Genomic DNA, 24,986 nt, shown 5'->3' on the forward strand with positions numbered 1-24,986 from the left:
AAACAGACTATTCTCACATAAAATATTCTCAAATGAATTGCCCACCAATAAAAGAAAATTACCCATTTACATTTTAAAAATCTATTTTTATCAGGACTTCCCAAATAAGTTAGCAGTTGCTTTGGGAACTATGAATCCACAATCTTTGAAAGGACAGCAGCTGTCCAAAATTAAAGGTTTGCTGAAGGGTGGGTGGGAGATGGAAATCAAATGGGTATGAACATTTTATACCTTTAGAACCTTTTCATGATGACCCCCCAAGAGCTGAAATGATCTGTCACCTGGGGTATGCCCTGGCTTTTAAGTGGAACTTTTATAAGTGGAATATTTTCAAAAATAACAATGAGGGAAAGCAATGTTTTTGAAAATTGTGTTTGAAAGTGGAAAATATTCATAATATATTAGGCAGATAAAAGAGGTTAAAAAATGCAGGGGATCTCAATTATGTAAAACAAACACACAAAAAACTAATGAAACCCACATTGCCCTCTAACAGAACACCCCTGCATAATGTTCACAGGGGCATGGCCAAAGAGGTTCTGTACCCAGTCCTTCCCCTGCTGGGCCCAAACACCTTCACAGGTAGAGGGGAGTTACACAGCACTTTGAGGAGGTTGGGCCCTTAGGAAGATGTCTTTGACAAAGCTAAGACTAACATCAATCAATCTGGCACTCTGCGGACGTGTACAGCTTGCTTGATTGCCTTTTTCCTCCCCAAACACCTATTAGCATCCTAACTTGAGTCCTTGCTTAATGAACACAGGTAGACACAGGGATTGGTGAAAGACCAGACAGAAACACAGTCGGACATCAAAAGTGGCAATCTATGAGTTATAGATTTCAGATTACATTAATTTTTCCAAATTTTCTGTAAGGAACACATATTACTTTCACCATTTGGGAGTTGGGGGGCGGGCAGCTGTAATGTTTTAGGATCACAAAAATGTCACACTGTGCAACTTTATTTCAAACCATTCATTGTTGAAAAGTACATTTGGTCGTTTGAATGCCAACTCATTAAGTTGAAGAAAAGTAGAAAGACCTGGCAATCTGTAGACCAGCTATGAAAAACAAGCTATAAAAATAAAAATTGTACTCTAGTTAAATACTGTTCTCAGATTTCTCGTGTTCTGTGCAAGAAAAGGAGGCAAGGAGGCCAGCTCTGGCAAAAGATGAAGGACAAACTCAGCCTCACTAATTTCCACTTTATTCTCTCAGATGCCAACCATTACATGGCAGCCTTTGGGAGAAATTTAAAATGTGTAGAGATAATCCAAACAATGTTTAGTCTCTTTATTTTCCTCATGAAAGATAGCATAAACAGAGGAGAAATTATAGCTTTTGAGACATTTCCATGAATCTGAGACTGTACCATCTATATCATTTAAAATATGTTTGAATTTTATGTTTTAAATTTTTTCAGCTTTGTTGAAATAAATGCTAATTAGTGCCAGTGCTTTTTTTTCCAAACAAAAGTATATTTTTGCATATTTCAAATGTATTTTTATTGCATGTGTTTTCCTTCAGAACACTACAACTTCAACAAGATAATTGAAAGGCTATATTTTAGCCTTGACCAGTGCATTCTTTGCTCTGCAGAGTTCCAAAATGTCTTAAGAATTAAAATGCTGGGTTGGGGCTGTGGCTCAGCGGTGGAGTGCTTGCCTAGCATGTGCAAAGCGCTGGGTTCGATCCTCAGCACCACATAAAAATAAATAAATAAATAAAGGCATTGTGTCAGAGTACAATTTAAAAAAATTTTAAAAAAGAATTAAAATGCTACAAAAGTTGGATGCTATTCAGTAAAATGTCTATGTATTAATCATAGAAAACCTAGTCACGGTCTCTGTTGAAATTTTTCCACAAACTTGAATACCAGATTCAGAGAACATAAGGCCCACACCAAAGAGTTAAACCTGCCCTCTGCACCCGTCATTCCCAATAAGAAGGCCTAAATTGGTTAAGTGGTTCATCCATTCAAGGTCACACTGGTACTTAGGGAGAACACAAAGCCAGATGACAATTTCCAGAAGACTAAGATTTTGGATCCATAACTGAAAACTCCCTGAGTTAATTAAGACAATGACTGCATCTCAGCCTTGGCAGGAACAAAGAGATAATATTTATGTGAGAATGAACTTACTCCATCTGTGCCTGGCACCCGAATCTTTCCCTTCACTGTATGAGGCGCGCACTTCAACTTGTTCTGCCTGTTTTCCAAATAACTCTTGATTGATGCCAGGAAAAAAACCCTCCTGTTATTCTATCTGAGCCCAGCCTTCCTAATTTGATAAACACTAGAATATGGGTATTGTGAGGATGTTGGGGGGTGGGGTACAGTTTTTTAAATCAAGAAGCTATAAAACAAGTCATTTTATTTTCTAAATGTGTGCATTAAGACCACCCTGACCCCACATGAATTGTCTACCAGCAATGAAGAAATTCTAGCATACCTGCACTCTTACAATACCAAGATTTTATCAACATTTATGGATTTAGACCTTCAAACATGATCTCAAACTTTGCTCTGAAGGGGATGAGGTTTGTATTTTTTTTTTTTTTTTGGTTTTTTTCTTTTGTTTTGTTTTAAGTATCAGGGAAATAATTTATCTACTAAGAACATACACATTTCCTAGTCTGTTCAGGACAAAGCTACTGTTCCAAACAACCATCTTTGTTTTGTTTTTGTTTTTGGCTTCTTACATTTCCGGACTCAATAAAATTTATCGGACACCTGGCTTTTCCTAAACAGCTACTTCAAGCAACCCTTTATTTTCTTTTTTCTCCTCCCTCCTCCCTCCTCCTCCTCACCTCCCTCTTCCTCCCCGCCCTTCTCTACTCCCTATCTTTCTCTCCCTCTCCCTCTCCTCTTCTGTCTCCATTCTGCAAAAGACTTTAGTTTCTCAATGGGCTTTTGCCCCACAAAGGTTCCAAGTTCAGGCAGCTGCATCAGCACCAACCAGCTTGATAATTAAATTAAACTATCTCATAGGATATGGGGGAGGGGGAATTCCTTTCATTAATTTTTGGGTTTTCTTTCTTTTGTTTTTGGCTGTTATATCCAATTTTAATGGTAGGTTATGTATTTGTTATTCCTGACAAGAAAATAAGAAGATGCTGTTCTTCTGGATTTCTTAAAATAACAGTAATTAGTTCCATCATCATCATCAACATCACCATCAGCTCCATGCTTCCCAGCTCACACAACAAGAAATTCAAGTTGACGTGTCGTGTTGGTCCAACTTTTAAACCAGCCCTCAGTTCAGTCAAGTCTCACCCTCTTTGACAGCCCCCTCATTACTCCTCCCTCCTTGAAACACTGTCAACTGGCTTCAAGACACTATTCACCCTTGGTTTTCTTCCTGATTCTTTAGGTCTCTCCTATCCTCTCATCCCTTATTGGTTCTTCCCAATCTCCTTGCCTCTAAGAGGAAGTGTCTTGAAAGTAGTGATCAGTCCCCTTAGCTTCCTATCTGCATTCACACTTTTTTCCCCCTAGTTTTATTTTTTTGTCCATATTTTATGGGTGTATTATAGTTTTACATAATGGTGGGATATGTTGTTACGGATTTTTACATACACACAGTAAAACAATATAATTTGGCCAATATCATTCCCCAGTATTTCTCCCTGACCCTCTTTCCTCCCCCTGATCACTTTCCTACTGAACCCACCCAAACTCATACTCCAACATTGGCCTATCTTCAGCTCAGACCTCTCTCTGAATTCCAGACTCAGATCCAATCAACTACCAGTTACATCTCTTGTTACTCAGACATTTAATGAGAGTCTTAAATCTTAGAGATCCAAAACCAACTCCTGAGCTTTCCCATCCAAACCTGTTGTAATGCAATCCTCCATGTTTTAATAAACAGCAACTCCCTAAACACTGGACTCCCTCTCCCCACCCTTCTCATACCTTACCTGGAATTCACGGTAAATCCTATGGGTTCTATCTACAAAACAGACTGAATCTCCAACCCCTTCAAATCACTTTCAGCCCTCACAGTTGTGTAGAAATCCACAGCACCATGGCTTCTCTGGCCGTCATGACAACCTCCCATCTAACTCTCTTACATCTAGACTTGGCCCCTTAGCATCTACTCTGAACTTAGCAGCCAGTGAGTCTTCTCGATTATAAGCAACATCATATACTATTGGGCTTAACTACTGCAGTGGTTCCCCACTTCACTCAGATTAGGAGCTCAAGTCTTCGCAGAGGTCCACAAGGCCCGCTATTATCTGACCCCCACTTCTGCCCCATCTCCCAAGGCTCTACCCCTGGCTTGATGCAGTCACACGAGCTTCCTTATTCTTCTTCATGCTTTACTTCTGCTTGGGGTATTCGCATTTGCCTTTCCTGACCCCCGAGAGCCTGGGTGGTCTCACCCAGATGACCTTAGCCACTCAGAACCTGAATCAAAGGCCACCTTCTCATAGAAGCCTTCCCTGTCCATCCTTTCTAAAACTATAACATGCCCTAGTCCCCCAGTCCCTTTTTTCTCTGAAATAATTATCAGTAAATACATACTATAATTTTGACTGTTTTAGTGTTCTCTCATCCAAACTAGAACGTCACATCAAGCTGATTTTTTTTTTTTTCACTTCTGAAGCTCAGTTACTAAAACAAAGAGGCTGGAGGACAGTCCACAATTATTGGATGAGTAAATAAATGCTCCTCTATAACTTGTTCTTCTTCTACTTACAAAAGATCCTGATCATATTTTCCACACAAATAAACACACAATGGCACAGGGACAAAATTGGCCATGAGTGGATAATAGTTGAAGTTGGTCTAATTTTGTGCAAGGATTCTTTACCCTATTTCTACTTTTGTGTATCTTTGAAATTGTATATAATTTTAAAATATGCATTTACTATTTGTAGTGACTACATAATACTCCACAGACTGACTCTAACATACAAAACTACATAATCATTACCTTACCATAAGATAAATTTGAGTTCCATCTTTTTCACTATCTTCAAAAGTGCTATAAAGAAATCTCTACAAATACCTGAATATAATCCTACAGTAAGTTCCTAGAAAAATAAGTGTTTGCACATTTAAAATTTTATAGACTGCCGATCTTCCCTTCAGAAATTCTGTACCAACGTCTGCTCCTATGAGCACATAGAGCAGTGCTACTCAAAGAGTGCTCCACAGAATAAAGCAGATTGCAAATTGTTCATTACTGGTCCATAATAAGAAAGGTGCAGAAATTAAGATAACACTGAGAAATATTTATGGCAATATGTCAGGGTAATTTTAATATCTGATAAACATTTTATATGTTTGTGAATGTACATATACATATAAATACATTTATATATATATATATATATATATATATATATATATATATATATATATAATTGTGTATATTTCTCCTTTTCTTTTTCTGGTCTACTTTTACAATATTTTTAAAAACATATACACCAAAATTAGACCAGGATAAGTGACCCTTCACCACAGTTAGAAAAAAAAAATGCTATTATTTGCTTACCCACACCAACAATTACTAGGTGCAGAATCTTTTATTTATTTATTTTTATTAAATATATGGTGTCAATTACTAAGCAAGGACATATCCTTATTGGTTTAATTTGCACTTTAAATTGCCTCTCAGGTTTGACCATCTTCTCATATGTGGCTCACCCCATGTTCATTATCTTATGAATTGCCTGTTTGTTTTCCCACAACTCCATTAAGATGTTCATCTCATGAATAATATTGTAATGGTTTATTTTAAAAGCTCTTTGAATCTTTGGAATGTCTAAGTTGATCATCTTTGTTTGATCATACAGGTTACAAATATTTTCCTAGAAGACTATGTATCTCTCAAACAGGTTGAAATGGTTTCCCTCTATACCAAATTTTTTTAATGAAAATAAAGATTAAAATATTGTATGTAGTCACATTTCTTTTCCCTTTCCTTCACGGTTTCTCCTTGGAGATGCTTTCCCTCCAATACCACAAGATTATAAAAGTATCTATGCATGTATATTTTCACTCATATTAATAGTTTATATTATTATACTTACAACTTTGACCCCTAGAGTTATTTTTACATGAGTGGCATGGTACAAATCTTGTTTTATTTTTCCAGATGACTAGACAGGTGTCCTGACACATTTTTTTTTTATTGGTTGTTCAAAACATTACAAAGCTCTTGACATATCATATTTCATACATTAGATTCAAGTGGGTTATGAACTCCCATGGAAAGGTAGTAGAATACAACAGTTACTAATATGGCATTATGTAAAAATGTGGATGTGTAACCGATGTGATTCTGCAATCTGTATTTGGGGTAAAAATGGGAGTCCTGACACATTTTTTTGAATAATTCATCTGTTTCCCACCCATCTGAAATATCAACCTTATTACATACTAAATTAGCATACATGCATGCCTAAAAATAGATTACATTTATGTAACCTGTATAAATACCACCATTCAATTATAATTATCTTATATAACAGTGGCCCTGATAAATATTTCCCATAATTCTGGGAAAGTTGATAAGTTCATTCTTCGAATCAAGTTCCAAATCACTTTGTTAAATTACCCAGCATTGATTAAGAGTTGTATTAAGCTACTTAGAGATCTCTCCACCACAAGATGGTAAAAATACTATCAGAATAAAACTGATGTCTTTGTATTACTGTACTGAATCTGACTGTTCAAGAATGAGGGATCTCTCTCCCTTGATTTAAAATTTATTTTATCACCTATAATTAAGTTCTATAGTTTCCCTTATTTTGTTCCTATATATTTCTAGGTAAATTACTGCTATGTTTTGTACTGTTGTATTGTGCTGTTATTTTAAGTGAAACCTCTTCATAAGAATATTTTCTAGCTTTATATTAGTGGCTAAATCATTAATCAATTTTTACTTATTTGTTTGCATGAACCACAACCTTATTCAACAACCATAATGCTTCTAATGTCTTTCCAGATGAATCTAAACATATTCTGTTAATTCTATTCATATCTTCATTCAAGCACCTGTTACATGTATCCCAAGATATCAGCAAAGGTTAATATTATATTAAAATATGGATGCCCTCCAATAATCTAGTACAGCATAAAAAGTATGTATGTATAAATATATACATATATGTATTTATTTATTTATATATATAAAATAGTGTTTGATAGATACTGTGAGGTCTATAAACTCCTATGCAGTATCTAATAGTCTAAAAAGAGAGGAAAAGAGAGAAAAATATGACCAAAGGAGCCCAAAGTAGAGCTGAAGCACAGGGTATGCTACAGAAGGATTAGAGTCAACTAATAAATGGTTCATTTCTAAATGCAAGATTAACTTGCTTCTTGTTTGGTAAAAAAAAAAAAAGAAAAAAAAACAATGCATTATGGAATATACTGAGATATGCTTTAGGAAAAGGAGGCACGGTGAAAACATGAGGCAATTTTAGGATGAAAAGAACTGAGGCAGAGAATATGCAAGCCATGTTACCGATCATTGCAAGAAGGTTCCAGATCATGGGCAATTAAAAAATGGAAAAATGTCATCGAGTAACTAAGAAAAAGTGTTATAATTAACATGGCTAAATGAAAGGGTCTACATGTAATGTCAGTTTCTGTAACAAACAGGTCTGAAAATATATGAAAAGTGAATGCAAGAGTTTGTCTCTTTGTCTTGCTCATATAATTTGTACTCCACCTTCCATTGTATAGAGTTGTTACTGAGAAAGACTATACGTATGACCCTTAAAGATCATCTGCTCAGGGAGTAGGGGTGTGGCTCCATGTTATGATGCTTGCCTACCATGTGCAAGTCCCTAAGTTATACCTCCAACATCACACACCCACAAAAAGTTTCTATTCAGAGACAGTGTGTTGTTCTAAGTTGGTGAAGATGACAAGGTGATGAGTCCCCTTGGTCCTGTTTCCCTTCATCACTACAGCCTCAGAGTGCATTGTTTTTTTGCCAAACGAGAAGCAAATACATATACCTCCAGCAGAAGTGAGCATGAGAAAAAACAAGGAAGCGACTATGACTGCATCCAACCTGAGAAAAAAAAGGAAGTAGGAGTATTTAGAAGCCTTGTCCTGGATTTAACACACATTATTCTGCCCACATCCCACTGATGCAAAGAAACCAAGTGACTCACCTAGATACAACTGGAGGCTGCTTTGCCAGTCTCTGCAGTTGGATAGCTATGCAAAATAATAACTTATTTCTATAGAAGGCTGAGCACAATCTATGATGGGACAGCTGGCAATCTGTCCCTGGGGTGATGGTCCCACTTCCAAACACTAACATGGAATGTGAAGAAACAAATCATAAGAGATTCCACCTCAAAGATGGGCAGCCTACCCATGCCAAAATAACACTTGGGAAGAGAAGAATCCCCTGACACACCACCTGTGGCATTCCATGGAGGAAGCTGTGGCACTTCCTCACAGACGGTCACACAGCTGCTGTGTGCACCAAAGTGAGGAATCAGTACACAGGAAGAACAGACAATATGCATGAGAACTCAAAACACAACGTAAAACCATGTGTGAGTCTATTTGTTCTAGAAAACAAATAAAACAGGCAGATCAACCTAGCTGGTAGGAATCGGAAATACAGCAATTGTTCACAGACAACAGTTTTGATGAGATTCTGAGAGTGTCAATCTGAGATTTTCTGAGTATATACTCTGAGAGTATAAACAGAAGTGTAAACACTACTTCAGTCAAAGGAAAAGAAAGACTCTCTACCAAAACCAGAGTAGGTTGTCTGAACTTCTGTTAGATGCACTTTTTCATTAAAAAAAATATTCCTTCCCATAAAAGAAGATCAGGCTATCTTACTTGTGCAAGAATCGATTTAAGGAATCACTGACGTGGGGTTTCTCTTAATGTGCTTTAAAATTATGTAGAAGGGCATGTGGGTGGGAATAAGGAAAGCAAGACTGGGCTCCTTACACACACAAGGAGAGCTGTTTTCTTAGACCTTTCCTCTGGTTCTTAACAGTTGACTGTGACATCTACTACACTGTTGGCTCAGGTCACCACCACTGGCTCTGACACCTCCATGCTGACTGAGCCTGTGCCAGCAAGGGACAGAATTTTAAATCACCATCTGCCTCTCTGAATCATCACATCACCATCCCAGTTTAGCAACCGTGAGGTCCCATTAGTGCTCCCACCCACTAGTAGAGGTTAGGAAAAATACAAAAGTGTGCATTTCTGTTTGGAAAGTAAAGGGGAACAGAGCATTCTCACCCAGTCAGCTACCCACAATGATGGATCCCCCCAAATTCAAGATTTTTTTTTTTTTTTGCAGTGCTATAGATGAACCCAGGACTTTGTAAATGCTAAACAAGTGCTCTACCACTAAGCTACACTCCCAGTCCAGGAAATTCAAGTTAAGTTTAAATGACCACTTATGGCTACTTGTTTGAAGCCTACATCTAACCAATCCAGTGTATAAGAACTGGACTGTTTATAAAATTGTTTTAGAAGAATGTTCCTCCATTGCCCCCGGTAACTCAATCACCTATACTTTATTTTCCCTGACAAACACATTTGGTGTCACTGAAGTGGGATTTGCTGAAATTGAAACATGTGGTTTGGGAAGAGAAAGAATGAAAGAGTAGGGAATGAGGAACCTTTGATTCCTGGGTGGCCATAAGATTCCCCTTAGCATGGATCAACAGTTGTGCTGTGATGGGTTACCAGAGGGAAAATGTACCCATGGAATTGAGAAATGGATCTAACTCCTGGAGAACTGGTCAATTTGATACTAAGGAAAGTCAAGCTAGTAAGGAAAAAGCAAAATATACTGTGGTTATTGTTAGCTGTCTTGGCTAAAAGGAAATTAAGAGAGAGTGCTGGGCCCAGAAGTCCAGATGTCTGTCTGTCAAATGCTATAAATAGGGATGATTCCTAAGCAAGACACTGTAACTATGTTTCTAAACCTCATGTCAGAATTCCTAAGGGTCTGAAGGGGGCAAGTTGTGACCTCACCCCATCTAGCTAAAGTGGGACTCATAGTGAATGCAGTTAAACTGCCTAATGGTAAATACAGGCCTCTAGTTCTCCACTATCTGAATGGGACTGACTTACTAGACTCACAGTGCTGCCTACAGTCGAGACCAGCACAGAAGCCAATCCTAATATCCCTTCCAAAGGTAGAAAAGTTTAGGTATTAATGGATACAAGAAGGAACAGCAGCTGACTTGGGTAAAATGAGAAATAAATGAACTCAATGTTTATATCATGCTTATCAGCTTATTTCTGATCATCATTTTACTCTCTGTTTGTGATTAATTCATACTTCTCTGTGTGTCATCTGTGAAACCAAAATCTGAAGAAATAATTTGAGGAAAAAAGCAAACCTTTACTGATAACATTTTTTAGTTATTTCACTGTAAGGGATCTTCATGTAGCAGACTTTTGAAATCCCATTTTGAAGCAAATTAGAGATAATCTTCCCTTTTGGTGTCTCTACCAATATAATCTTGTAACATACTCTTATAGTGTTTCTACCCAAATGCTGAGTTTACTCTAGTCTTTCAATTTATCTTTTCTATACAGGCTAAATGTTTCAACTCAGCTTCAACCCCTCTTTTTCCAATTCAGAGATTGGAGTGCATGAGCATTCTGCACACTAGATCTCCAATGGTCTAGTTTGTCTTTCACTTTTTGATACCTAGATTTGGGTGGGTCAATTTATAAATAAAATATGAGCAACTACTTGAGGACCTGGACCTGTCAGAGGGAAGTGAGCCATGCCCAGGGTTTAGATGGCCTTGACCTGCACCAGCAACTCAAAGTTGGAGGTGAGAGGTCACTTTAGTGAACAGGAGAGAAAAATAAGAAAAGACCCCACCAGCATTGCAAATGTTTATTATAAATAAATGTGGGAGGCACGATTCCACATCACAACATCTCTTCCCAGAAAGATCTAACAGCTAAAATCTTATAACCTAAGAGAAAATTACAGACTAACGTTAAAAGATAATGATGCAAGCTCAGTCATTGCCACTATGATTTTGAAAATCCCCAAACTCTGAGAGGTCCTATGATTTGGGGTGAGAGTCTCACAGGACATACCCAAGTCTTGTGTCTAGGGCTCTCCATCTCCATGGGTACTCCAAGGGTACTTGCAAATGCACCTTACAGACAGGGCAGCTGGCAGATGTCATCCACACTACAGAGTATCAATAAAAACAAATGCAACAGCAAGGCTAATAGGAGCTAAACCTATGACATTTAGAAACCTCTTGGAGATGCTACAGACAGATTACAAAAAAAAACAATACACCCAGGTATACCCACAACCTTGTCATACCCACAACCTTGATAAAGTAACAAGAAAAGTACAACCCATGCTCTGCAAAAGAAATCCCATAGGAAAAAAAATAGGAAAGATGATGATTTTTACTGGCCAAAGACCATTTTATACTTCCAAATTCTGGGCTTCCTAGGAAGATGTCACCCACTGAATAGAGAAACATTTCATCAAGATGGGATGAAATGAATCTTTCCAATAAAAAATTGCACCTACTGTAAGGTGCTCATTCATTTCATATCCCAAGCACTGTAGGTATCCACTACTCTCTCAAAACTGTCCTAAACAGCCTTTTCAAAGCCTGGCAAATTCAAATTCTGAATTTAAAAACCCGAGTTTTTAATTCAATCCATAATGACACATGTTAAGAGCATATAAATTGCTTCTCAACTAAATGTTCTTGGTATAATTTAGTCAAGATAATATATTTGCTTTAAAGTCATAGGTTAATTTTTAAAAGCTTTTTGCCTACCTTTTCAAGAAAGATCACATTTCAGGATCCCATATCACAGAGAAACCATCTTTTCCTGTAGGGAAAAAAAAATAAAAGAAAGACTATCCACTAGTTACAAGAGGAAGCAAAGGTTCATTTTTAAGACCTATTCTAATCTCATTGTGGCTTCATTTACAATGTTAAAACAATGGAAAACCTTTAAATTAGACTTAAAATATTGCTCCATTCCTATCTAAATGAAACACTTTAAAGACTTTGGCTTTAATGATTTGATTTCTAAAAATCAAATGGATAAACATACAAAATCAAATGGAAAACAGGCAAAAAATAAATGGAAATTCTTCCAAAATTAGAATTAAAGCATTTACTTCAAATCTACCCCAGTGACATATGTTCAAACATTTTGTTCAATTTAAATGAAGAAGCAAATGTATAAAATTCTCTGTTTCTACTTTTCTGTGGGAAGATGAGACAAAGCAACTGTACTGCTGTGTAGATCAGAAGGTAAGAGAACTATAAGCTGCTACCTCCTTCTGCTGAAGTTTTTATTATCTAAGCCAGTGAGCCATATTTATGGGCTCCATTTTTCTTATTTAAGACTTCTGGATCAAGAAATAAACATAAAGGAAACTAAATCAAAATAGGACACATCTGATTTTATTTCACATTTGTAATGAACTATGTACAAATTTCCTGTTACCAACACTTATCATGACTTTTTTGTTCAAAATTACTTGTTGGTGTAGATTATTTTAATGTATTATCTTTAAACATTCAAATCCAAATTAGGAAGTAAATGATTTAGTTTAACATAAGTTAGTCATCTAATACTATAACTCTGACCCTGAACCTGACACTTAGGTTTCATATGCAATTTAATTTCCCAGGGGAGCAATGATGTATGGAGTCAAATACAATATCTGAGATTCTGACACCCTCCCCAAAAGCTCCAAAGGACTGGAAATGACTCCCAGAGCATCAATCCCAGGAGACCACACTCCAGAGGAACTTCCCCCATATTCAATCAGATAAGGACTCCTATATGAGCTTATGCTTGCTTCAGTTGCAACCTGTTTTTCAAACAATAAAAATCCTTTTTAAACTTTACATAAGAAATTCCCACAACATCTGACTGAAAGGAGTATGAATTTTGTACTCATTTCCAAGTTCATACAGACAAGTTGGACATCTGAACGTCTTGGTCATAGGTAGGTCCAGAACCTCTGTCCTTCAAAACAACACCAATTCTGCACATTGTATTGTTCTGAAGCCAGCATCTGGGTCTTTGCTCTCCTGCTTTTCACCACTTTGGATGCCAGTCAACATTACTTTGGTCGGCTCAATGCCAATATAATATAACATAGTTAGGGTAACAGCTCATCTATTCTATTCTCTGAAATTACAGTTTCAGGTAGCCTCTGCTAACAAAGGAAAGGCAACATAGATGGATGATCAACATGGAAATATAGGTTACTGCGAGCCCGCTAAGCTAAATCATATGTTAAGGTATTGAAACAACTGAGTTGGGGCCACTTATAGACCTCTAGTTCAAAATGGCTCAACAGAAAATAATATGATATCTAGGATTTGCTTCTAAACCGTCCAGATGGGATGGCTACTAGTGAGGAATAATAGGTGAAACAAAAGTGGCCATGAATTTGTTGTTGTTTAATAATAGATACATGAAATTTCATTGTAATATTCACTCCACTTTTATGTATATTTAAATTTTTCCATAATAAAAAGTTTTAAAAATGACCATCCAATAAAGACTCTGGGTGAAAATATAGAAAGCCCAGATCATAAATACCACAATTGTTTTCAAACACCTTTCAAAAAAATGGAACAAACTAGGGAGTACTCCAAGCAAAAAATTTAAAATTCAAATATCACATTAGGAAAAATTAACAGCTAATTGTTATGGTTTTATGAACATTACAACAATGGTTTTGAAGCTTTATTCCAATATTTCAAAAGCAAAATAAACAAGCATATGTTTACTTGTCATAAAGCTTCTTTTTTATTGTTTAGAGCATCTCTGATTTGAATTAAATGATATCAACATAGAAACACTGGTTATCTCATATTTGTGAGAAATTGCTGATAATTAATTATACGCCTTTGATTAATATAAGTGGAAAAATGGATGATTTATAAGTATTATCAATGTTATCTATTTCGTGAATAGAAATCTTTGTAAACAAGAGATCAGAGCAGAAACGATTTAAAAATTAAAAAGATCCTTTATCGATGCAAGCTTTGACATCACAAACATAAAGCCACCATATCTGCAACTTGCTCATGCTACACAAGTGAACTGAGAAATAACCAAACGATGGGCACCCCATGGACTACACCACTCATTCTGCCTAAAATTTGCAAGAGGCAAGAAGGGGTCACATGAGACTAGATCTCATCTTTCACAACAAGCAGGGGAAAGTCACACACCAAGTAAAATCATCCTCATGGCCTTAGAATTTGACTTACTGACCTTGCCAGACACCAGTGTGGGAAACCTGACCCTGGACATAATAAAAGGCAGGATTTATATCATGCTTTGGGAAAAGACTGTGCATACAGCTGTGCCAAGCCTGCCTCAAAGATGAACCAGGTACAAGAACAAACCTAGGTTTCCCTCTGAACAGAGCATGCTCAAGACCTAGCATTGAATCCTCACATGGGATATGATGATTAAGAAAAGAGTTAGTTGTAGTTTTTCTGTTTTCTTTTTCAAAGACTTGTTGGCCTAAAGTAATCTGTCTCCTTTCCAATAAAGAAACAATGCCAAATTCTGAAACGGAAATGTGGGTAAGCATATAAAAGCTGGAAAAGGGAGTATTATGGGAAAATCAGAGTAACTTGGCTTTATCAGGCAGGCTTCCAACCTTATCTATGAAAGGATCCAGGGTCAGAGAAGGGAGGGTGTGGGTAATAATTACAAACGAGTTTCATGGCAGAGGTTAGCTAAACAAAAATCAGTTGTTTTCAATTTGGAAGTCACAGTTCCATAGATTTACTACATGAGCTAAGAGACACTTCTATTAGTTCACATCCATACTTGGATAATTTTCATTCATGCAGCCATAGTTTAAGATCTAGTTAAAGGTGGAAGTGATGTATTACAAGGCCTTATACATTTAATAAATATCTGTCAAATAAATAAATAAATGAAGTAGCAAGTAATATTCACCAAATTATAAAATCTCAGAGTAAATCCACTAGAGGTGACAAAAATAAAATTTCCAGGTATGACATCATGACTATTTATCTAATCTTCATAACCTTGATCTTCTGGGAGGTAATAACCAAGCTAAAATGATGTTTTCTAGACCCCCTTTGCAGTCGATGTAGCCATATGAGACAGTTTTGACCAATGAGATGTGAAAGAGGGTTTTGGGAAAGGGTGTTCTCCTGATATGAATGAGTCCCTTTCCCTTTTCCCTTGGAGATTCAGAGCCATCTCAAAACCATGAGGACCAAAGCCATGCAGTAAGAGGAAGGATGGAAGGAAGGAAGAAAGGAAAGAAGAAGGGAGGGAAGGAGGAAGGATTAATTGATCTGGTTCTCTGATGGCATTGCTGAAATGCTATATCCACCCCAATCTTAAAGTTCGAAGCCCACATTTCATGTTAGGTATGACAGAACCACATTTCGTGTTAGGTGTGACAAATGTCTATGAGTTTAGTTTGCTGTTTTCTATCATTTACAGTAAAAAAAAAAAAAAAAAATTCTAACAAATATCAGGAATGATTTACCTAACCTTTTCTGTATTCTCAGAAGTGGCTTCTATTTTAACTGTGACGCTCCATACAACTCATAACACCATTATATCATCACCCCTGACCTCTTCCACAGTTTCCACCTGTCAGAAGAGCAGGTCTCACACTAAAGGACCAAGGAGTTTCAAGGAGAACAGCTACTAGAAACCCCTCAAGAACAACAGGTCATATCATCCTCCAGGTTACGCCACACCCCACTGTGGATTCCTACCCTCTCATACTAAGGATGCAGGAGTGAATAATGACCCCAAAAACCTCAATCCTTTTCCAGTGACCAAAGAAATGGAGAATCTTCTGATTTAAAATAGTCTTCAAAATTTGTATATATATAAAAACCTCTGTGTGTGTGAGTATAAAGAAAAGTAAATATTTACAGTCATAGCTAGATAACATCAGAAATTAAACATCACCAAGAAACAAAAACCACAACAGAAATAAACACCCTTTGAGAGTTTAAGAAATACCCTGATTCAAATGCTGCTACTCTGCTTCTACGGGTCCTAAGAGATGTAACTTCTGTGGAACTTAAAATACCACCATAATTTTTCTCTTATCTGTTGATCTGTCTTAATACAACATAAACTTCTAGAGTTCACAAAGCTGGCACAGAGGTATTGAAAAATGCTGGAAAAAAAATGTGAATGAGCAAAACAACCTATACATTAGTTGGTTCCAAGAGTCTTCAAGAAAAGTATGCAATCCTTTAAAAAAAAAAAAACACTGTGAGCATCATTTCCAGAAATATAATAATGAGCTGCATGAGTAGTTCAACTGAACCAGCATGACACATGTAATCGTTAAATGCCTACAGAAAGAAGAGAACTACACTTAAGAAGCAGCTATTATAAATGAGGCAATGTGTTTGGCACTTTACACTCAGTATTCCATTTATTCTTCACAGATCTCCAGTCAGTCCCTAGTGTCTCCCCTGTAGACGAGGACAAATTCAAAGGGACCAAAGGAGATCACATAAGGTCACACTTCTAGTAAAAGACAGTCCTGATATTCAAACCCAGGAAGGTCAGCTGTTGCTTTTTTGCTGTATCACGTTACTACCTCACTTTGGTCTTCATTAAAATATTACTTATAAACTGCATGAAGACAGTAACTAAAAGAACATTCACAAGAAACTTATGGGTATGGCCTTAAAAGCACACTCAGGTCAAAGTTCCCTTTTAGCTTCATGCCCAATCGGTGATTTTTCTTTACAGCTATAAGGCATTACAAAGGTTCTACATCCCTAAGGCATGTTTTTTAAAAAGCCACTGTGTACTGTATGACCTAGAAATAATGAAAACAAACCTCAGTCTATGGCTTCAATATATCTCGCAGAAAGCAGGTAGCCCTTGCTATAGTTTGAATCTTAAATATCCCACAGAAGTCCAGGTGTTGAAGGCTTGGTTTCCAACATGTGCATTCTCTTTTCTCACACATACACACACTCATATCTATCTATCTATCTATCTATCTATCTACCTACCTACCTATCTCTCCCCGCCCCCCAAGCTCACTTGATCTCTTTCTATCACTCTCTCACTTTCTATCACTCTTCTGGCTATAAGAACAGTGTTCCTTGCCCTGAACTCCCACCATAAAATGCTGCCTCACCACAGGTCCAAAATGAACATGGCTGAACATGAAAATACCTGCCAAAACAAACCTTTCCACTTTTTATTGATTATCTCAGGTGTTGTTGTTTTTTTAATGTATTTCTTTTTGTAAAAATAATAATAATTTATTTATTTTTATTAGGTATATATGACAGCCAAATGAATTTTGATTCATTGTACACAACTGTAGCATATCTTTTAATTTCTCTGGTTGTACATGATGTAGCGTCACACCATATGTGCAGTCATACATGTACCTAGGGTAATGATGTCCATCTCATTCCACCATCTTTCCTGCCCCCATTCCCCTCTGCACCCTTCTTCCCCTTCGCCCCATCAACATTTCCTCCATTTTTCCCATGTCACCCACTATTAAGGATCAGCATTCACTTATCAGAGAGAACATTCGGCCTTTAGTTTTTTTGGATTGGGTTACTTCACTTAGCATGATATTCTCCAACTCCATCCATTTACCTGCAAATGCCATAATTTTATTCTCTTTTAATGTTGTGTAATAGTCCATTCTGTATATATACTATAGTTTCTTTATCCATTCATCAATTGAAGGGTATCTAGGTTGTTTCCACAGTTTAGCTATTGTGAATTGAGCTGCTATAAACATGTGGCTGCGTTAACATAGTATGCTGATTTTAATTTCTATGGGTACAGAAGGAGAAGTGGGATAGCTGGGTCAAATGGTGTTTCATTCCAAGGGAATCTCCAGAAAGCAGTATGGAGATTCCTCATCTCATGTATTTTGTCACAGTGATGAAAAACTGACTAATACAGCCTCTTCTCCATGTATGGTACATACAAACACTGCAATTCTGTCATGTTTAGACAACATGTAGCACCAAGACACTGGAGCCACTAGTCCCTGAGTGGGATCACAAATAAAATCCACTAATTCTATGCATACATCAAATCAATTGAAGCACTTTAAAATATGTATTTATTTTATCCAGATGAGTACTCATTTTAACCAAAGTGCGGAGGACAGAAATCTCCTGGAGAAAGAAAAGAAATTGAACACATATTGCAATAGATTCCTAACACTTTTCATTGAATAAATAATACCTCTCTGAAGTTGATGAAAACCTTAGTGAAAATATTTATCCAGTAAACATCTTAGTGAAATAAACTGTTATGACTCCAGAGAAACCTAATTTAACAACTTTCATCAATTCTCGGGGAAGAGAAGCAGACTCACCACCCCCGAAACATTTGGTAATTATTTTCACACAATATGTGCACCGTCTATGATGTACGTGCATAGATGAGAAAGTATTAGCCCAAAATGAGCTTCTTTACTCTGCCATTTCAAGTTAAACTATCCAGCAATTCTGCAGAAACCCACAGTATTTTGCAAATCATAATTTCTATCACAATAGCTATCAAATACCATTTAATAAATAAAAACTTGAAGTGTGTTACACATACACACATTATTTTCAATTAAGTAACACTACAGCACTCGTGAATTTTCTTCTATAAATTATTTTTCAACGTGTTTAATCTTCACCAAAGGCCAATGATTTTAAAAGACAGGCTTCACAACTAAAGAAAGAGAAGGCAGTTACTTTCATAAAGGCAATATCTGATAATACAGGAAACTCTGCATTTAACGTCATCTTTTAAAATCTCTGATTAAAAACGCCAAGCTTACTAGCAAATTAGGACTTCTTTATGAATGCTTACCTTGCTTAAAGGATAACCTGAAAAATAGGCCAAAAGCATTTACAGTCCCCTTTGCAGTTGACCCCACCATCACAAAGATACTGCCCCATTTACAAAATGAAATATTGAGGTTCACGTTAAATTAACTGCCACAACCAATTCCAGGGATAGAATGAAAAACAGGTTTAAGTGTTAAAATAACTCTTTCTTACGCACCAGATAACTTCCCTTATTTCTTTAGGTGCATCATGAAGTTAACTCTTAACAACTGACTAAGGCTCAAAAAATTATACAAAAATCTAGACTACAAATAAAGTTTAAGGAGTTACATTTAGCAGTTTTTTTGATTATATTGGACACAATCTTGGTACAGCTTCCTACATGCACGTCTAGACATTAAAGGAAGTCTTATTAGTTTCTAAAAGAAAAAAAGTGAGTTTATTAAATATAGATCAAAGGAAGTTCCGCCATGAAAACACCAACATTTTTTACCACTCATGGAAAAAAAATGTATCAATAAACGAAAAGCAATTTGCTGTTTCTTATTCTGGCTCACAGACGATTATCTATTACAATTAGATTAAGGGTACTTTTGCCTTGTTTGTGTTTTTCAGTTATTCTCCAATATTTTTAGAATGATTATATAATACTTTTATAAGCCCCCAAAGTTATTTCTAAAATCTTAGATACTACTAATATGTAATCTCCTTTTTATTCACAAAAAACACAATGATGCATGTTAATATATTTTAAACGTATTATTAACTATTAATTCTAGCAAAAATTAAATTTATAAACTTAAAATGACTCCCTATCACATTGTCATCATATAGTACCAGATTGTGGCACAAAATCATATTAAATGTTTTGAGATTATTTTATAATAATAATAAGCTAACTAACGAGCTAAAACATAACACTTTACATTCATCTATGCCTGCTTCAAAGAGTAAGAATGTCTGCTTTGCATCCAAACTATTTTCCTTTACCTATGCTACTTATCCTTTGCCAACTATTAAACTGTACTTGTTATATATATTTTATTATATATGTCATCTCTCTGACAGCTATATTGGGACTATAAAAATTTGTATTTATGTATATATGTGTATATATAGAAGTACATATACATATTCATTATATAAGCATATAGACATGCATAATTATAGCCCCATATATATTCATATACAGTCACATAAAATATACAAAATATATAAATTATTTATTATATGCACTGTTCAGAAATTTCCAGCAGAGATGCCTGTCAATCCAGTTTCAGGTTTTATCTACTTTGACCAACCTGACTAACTAGTTTGCCTGAGCTAACAATAGTTTTGAATTATTTTTCTTCCACTTCAGTGACCAGTTATTTAACCAAATTAGTAAAGAATGCTGCAGATGATAAACTTCATTTATTTTATTATTATTGGTCATCCTTACCTTCCCCAGACACTGATATCCAGAAATCACCACAGTTTGTTCATTAAGCATTGATTTGATACCTAGTATTCTTTTTACTATGAAGGGAGAAGATTATAGACTGTGGCGCTTCACAAACTGTAAGTGTAGCTGAAGATTTAACACAAACCTGTACATCTTGCTTTGAGATAACAATCTCTAAATTCTCTTAAAGAGAAGTAGAACAGGAACTCTCCCCAACTGTTTCAGATTTTCAGCTAAATTCTCAATACTCCAGATAAATGGATGAAAACATTACTTTCATATACCCACATGACTTGCTAACCTTGGCCAAACCAATCCAGAAGTCACACCCAGAATCTATGTAAGAGAAGAACATGCACTGCAGAAGATGACTCTTCAAAGAAATCCAATGGTCCCCTTTCCTACCCTCTCTACATTGCAAGCCAAGTACTCAAGACAACCCTCATAAATGGGGACTACATGCAATGAGGGAGGCTGACAGTCCGTTTATGGCTGAATGTTCATCTCAGAGCAGAAATTCAGAGCCTGTGAGACATTTGTGAGCTTGGAGCCCCCATGTCTGGCTGATGCCACCTGCATTAACAGAATAAGACAATGTAGCCTCTGGGAAAATAGAAACAGGCTGGGCTTCAAAGTCTGATGGTGCTAAGATGTGAGTTTTCCTGTGGACCAAGATGTGAGTTTTCCTGTGGACCAAGTGAATATCCTAGGAGTGGTCCTGTAAGGTCTCCACCAAAGTGGGCTGCCTGAACAGGGGTATGAAGGACGCAGTGATGTACCATGAGCAGACAAGAGCTGTCACTCAGGGATGGCACTGCCCACATCAAATAATGTCATAATACCAATGGACAAGAAAGAAAGAAAGAGAGAGAGGGAGGGAGGGGGACCTCCAAAGATCCATCAGGATGTACATGGGGGTGTGGGGGAGGGTAAGTAATAGCCATAAAGGAAGAGCACCAGCTAAGTGCTTGTGCCCACTGTCAACTTGGGAGGAGCCAAAAACAGTGGGTAGACCCTTCTACAGAGAGGACAGTACAAAGCTGGGGGGCAGGCCCAAAGTCTGAGAAGGCAAGAAGCCATGAACTGGATGGGAGAATGGATGCTTTGATCTACAAACCCCTACGTTTTTCTAATATTTGAAAATTAGGTAGTTGCAATACATTAAAATGACTCAAAAGCTTTGGGATCTGTCAAAAAATATTAACCAAAATATAGGAGGGAGAAGAATAAAGCTAATTCATACTTGTATTTTACTAAGTGTAACCCACTCAACAAACCAGCTATGCTGAGTATTCAACCTGTATAAGATATTTTTCATTAAGTCTGAAAGAAAAGTGAGAAGATATTTTTAAAAATCAAAGTGCAAATTTAACACACCTAAATAAACTTCAACTCCAGAAATACCCAATGACTTTAAATGTAAGAGGGCTAAACACTCCATTTAATCACAAACAAAACAGCAAAGTGCATCTTACAAAAACAGCAAAACTCAACTATATGCTCTCTTCACAGAGACACATATTTAAAAAGCACACTAACAGGGTTTCAGAAGAATGGGAAAGTTATACAACAGGAACAATAAGCCGGAGAAAGTGGAATTGGCTCTATTACTAATAAGACAAAATAGACTTCAGCTGAGAGTATTACCAGAGACAAAAGAACACACTTTACAGTGATAAAAAGGAAAATCTGTAAGAGTTTCACAAGCCTAAGTCCTTCACTTAAGAGGTAAGGAAACTAAGGTACAGAGACAGGACTTGCTAAGCCAGTGGCCAGCTACAAGTCACTTCCCTCCATTCTCCATACACAGCCTTTTTTTTATATCCCAAAGGTCCTTATCTGAGCTCATAAAACATGAAAGTGACCATTTTGTTTGGTCAAAATCATGAACTCAGGATCTAGGCAAGAAAAGTCTTGGAGAAGAAACCCATGGGAATGGGAAAGAGGGGATGAGGCCAACTCCCCATAAGCTCTGCAGCATGCTAGTTATGTGGCCTTGAATGAATGACTTAAATAAGCTTCAGTTTCCTTATCTATAGAATGAGGAAACTGCTATGTAGCTCACAGGACAGATGTTTTAAAAAAAAAAAGAGAGAGAGAGAAGGAAATCAACACGTAGCCCGAGGTCACTCAGCTTTTCAGTGGCAAAGCTAGGACCCCTCAAAACAGTATCCATTTTGGTAAACTTTCTCATGAAAGAGAGTGCCTGATGGAGTTCAGAACTTTACAAGACACCTCAAAAATACTGGTTTCTTTCCCAATGCACTGATGCTGTACTTGAGAAGAACTTTAAAAGAGTATTTTTTTTTCCTAAATGAGCTCTTCTTTATAAAATACAACTTTTTTCATCCAGGATAAATGAGTTTCAGATGATGGAATTTTGTTGTCCTGATTGCTTTGCCTCACTCTTCATAGGGTGGAAATATCATGTGGGCAATGTGGCAGCAGGGGAATTTCAATGATAATTTAATTCCCATTTCTTCTTATATGCCAAACTGAGTCATGCAATAAGCACATTTTAAAACATCCCTCAAAAAAAAAAATAAAAAAGTTTAAACACAACTTTATTTTATTCAAAGGGAAAAACAGTCATTCCTCTGTTTTGTGGTTACAATAACCAGAATTGCATCTTCAAGACTATCTGCCCGACTTTCAGCATGTTGTAAATCTCTTCAGCCAGTGAACTATTTCCCAAGGGTAAGTCTGTGATATCTGAAGCCAGTCCTTGTATAAAATGTTTAAGGATCTTAATAAGTTTCTGGAGTATTTTTATTATGTAATTGAGACTGTTATAGCAATAAACACGTACAATCCCATCAGGCTTTATCTTTTCAGAATCTAGTCAATTATCCTAAATGTCAAGGTTAAAGACAAGATCAATATATTTTCAACCCAGGAAAGTAGGTGTTAGCAAGGTAGATAATGCCCATTTATGCTGCCTTACATAACCATAAGAAATTTAAGAGTAAGACAAAACTTGATAATTAATGTTAAAAAATGCATTGCTTAGGTACCAATTTTAGAAACAGCAGAATGCATACAAATCCAAAATAGGACATAAAAAAACATGAAATAAGGAAGAGAAGTAGAAGAACAGCATGTGGCCAGTGTCCTCATCTTACATATTAATTTTAGGACATATTTAAGAGCCTACTGTGTGCTAGCTACTGTACAAACCTGATCTTAAAACTGATTTAAAAAAAAAAACTATGGCTATTTGAAAATGCCACTAGGCTCATAATTAATTCATTCAAATAAAATTCAAATGACCATACCACCTGACATGAATCACTGAAATTTTGTTCACATACATAAAGAATAACTAGACTTCTTATTACCTCATTCCTTGTTGTAGAAACGTCAGATTTTAGATAGAGTGTTTAAAACAAAGCATATAATACCTACACAAATAGCTGCATGATTTAGGTAACAAAATAGCACCATAAATTTTAAAAAGTCCACTCAAACCATAATGTTATGAAAGAGAAAAAATATTCCTTTTTTATTTAAAGTGTATCAATGTGATGATTTGTATTTAAGATGTCTTTGTATCTCATCTTCATATTCAAGAACATACTGAATATAGTATTTAGAAGGTCTGTTCCCTATTTTATAACCTCAAGTCCACAAAATATTCCTAAATCATTAGTTTATATAGAAATTAATAAATAGAACAACTCACTCATAGCATATCGATTGTGCTGTTGGGGTTTGCCCCAGTAGGGACCAAATTAAACAAAACTATATTGTGTTTTAATGAAAACTCTTATGATAATTTATTCTCCAGACCAAAAAAAAAAAAAAAAAAATACAACAGGAAAGCACCAGCTAATTGAAAACAAATGAAAATATTTCCTGAATTAATGTTAAGATGTTAAGAAAGATGAGCCAGAACCATTGTTATTTTGTTTTAGAAAACCATTCCAGTACCTATGTAGATAGCTGAGAAATCCAACAAGTACATATTGTTTATCGAATTATAAATTAAGCAAGGATTCAAGTTCATAATTATAGAACAAGATTTAATTTCATGTAACATGAAATGTTTCCATTCTAAGACTCCTTAAAGAACATGAAACTCACATAGAAAAAAAATAAATCAAAGAAATAAAAGAAACACATGATTTATGCAATCTCTGCTTATGAACAAATTAACTCTTACGAAAGTTCAATGAAAGCAAGTACTGTGTCAACTAAGCCAACTTGAGACAAAGATCACCTTTCAAAATTAGGAATGCAGGTTCAAATACCAAAATTAATATTATAAAATATTATAAAATGATAAAAATACATGTTCTTACTTATGATTTATTATTGGTCTTATTCTGCTTTCCTAAATTGCCAGGTACATTCCTTGAAATAATTTATTCAATAGGCAAATATAAAGTGCATACTTTGTGTTAAATAATATGCTACACTGATCAAGAAACTGAAATAGGCATGCTTAGCCCAAGGGAGCCCAGAGTGTATGTGTGAATTAGTGTGTGTGGGTGTGTGTGGGTGCCTGGGTGAGACACTGAATATTAAATAGGTAAACAGAGCATAAGACCATGAGTGCGATGGGGACGGCATTTATAAATTCATTAAAAAATGTAGAACTAATAAATCATTTATATTATTTTCTACTATAAAATATTTGTTTTGGTTACTGTTTTAATGGAACTGCTTTCAAATGCATGTTTAAAAAAAAAAAAAAAAAGCCCCACTG

The 24,986-nt window shown here is 36.1% G+C and overlaps 1 protein-coding gene across 12 annotated transcripts in view; it reads right to left on the minus strand.

Moving 5' to 3' along the window:
• Positions 1-24,986, minus strand: part of Plcb4 (phospholipase C beta 4) — a 394,666-nt gene that overhangs the window by 355,742 nt on the left and 13,938 nt on the right. For 7 of the 12 annotated variants that reach the window (XM_027955170.3, XM_034636405.2, XM_071608749.1 and 4 more), the window contains exon 2: positions 11,788-11,842. The exons of the other annotated variants lie outside the window; for them this stretch is intronic. The gene's annotated coding sequence lies outside the window, so the exon portion shown is untranslated. The remainder of the gene's footprint in view (positions 1-11,787; positions 11,843-24,986) is intronic. 12 annotated transcript variants of the gene reach the window in all.

This window comes from Marmota flaviventris, chromosome 2 (genome assembly GCF_047511675.1).
Source record: "Marmota flaviventris isolate mMarFla1 chromosome 2, mMarFla1.hap1, whole genome shotgun sequence".
Taxonomy (NCBI): Eukaryota; Metazoa; Chordata; class Mammalia; order Rodentia; family Sciuridae; genus Marmota; species Marmota flaviventris.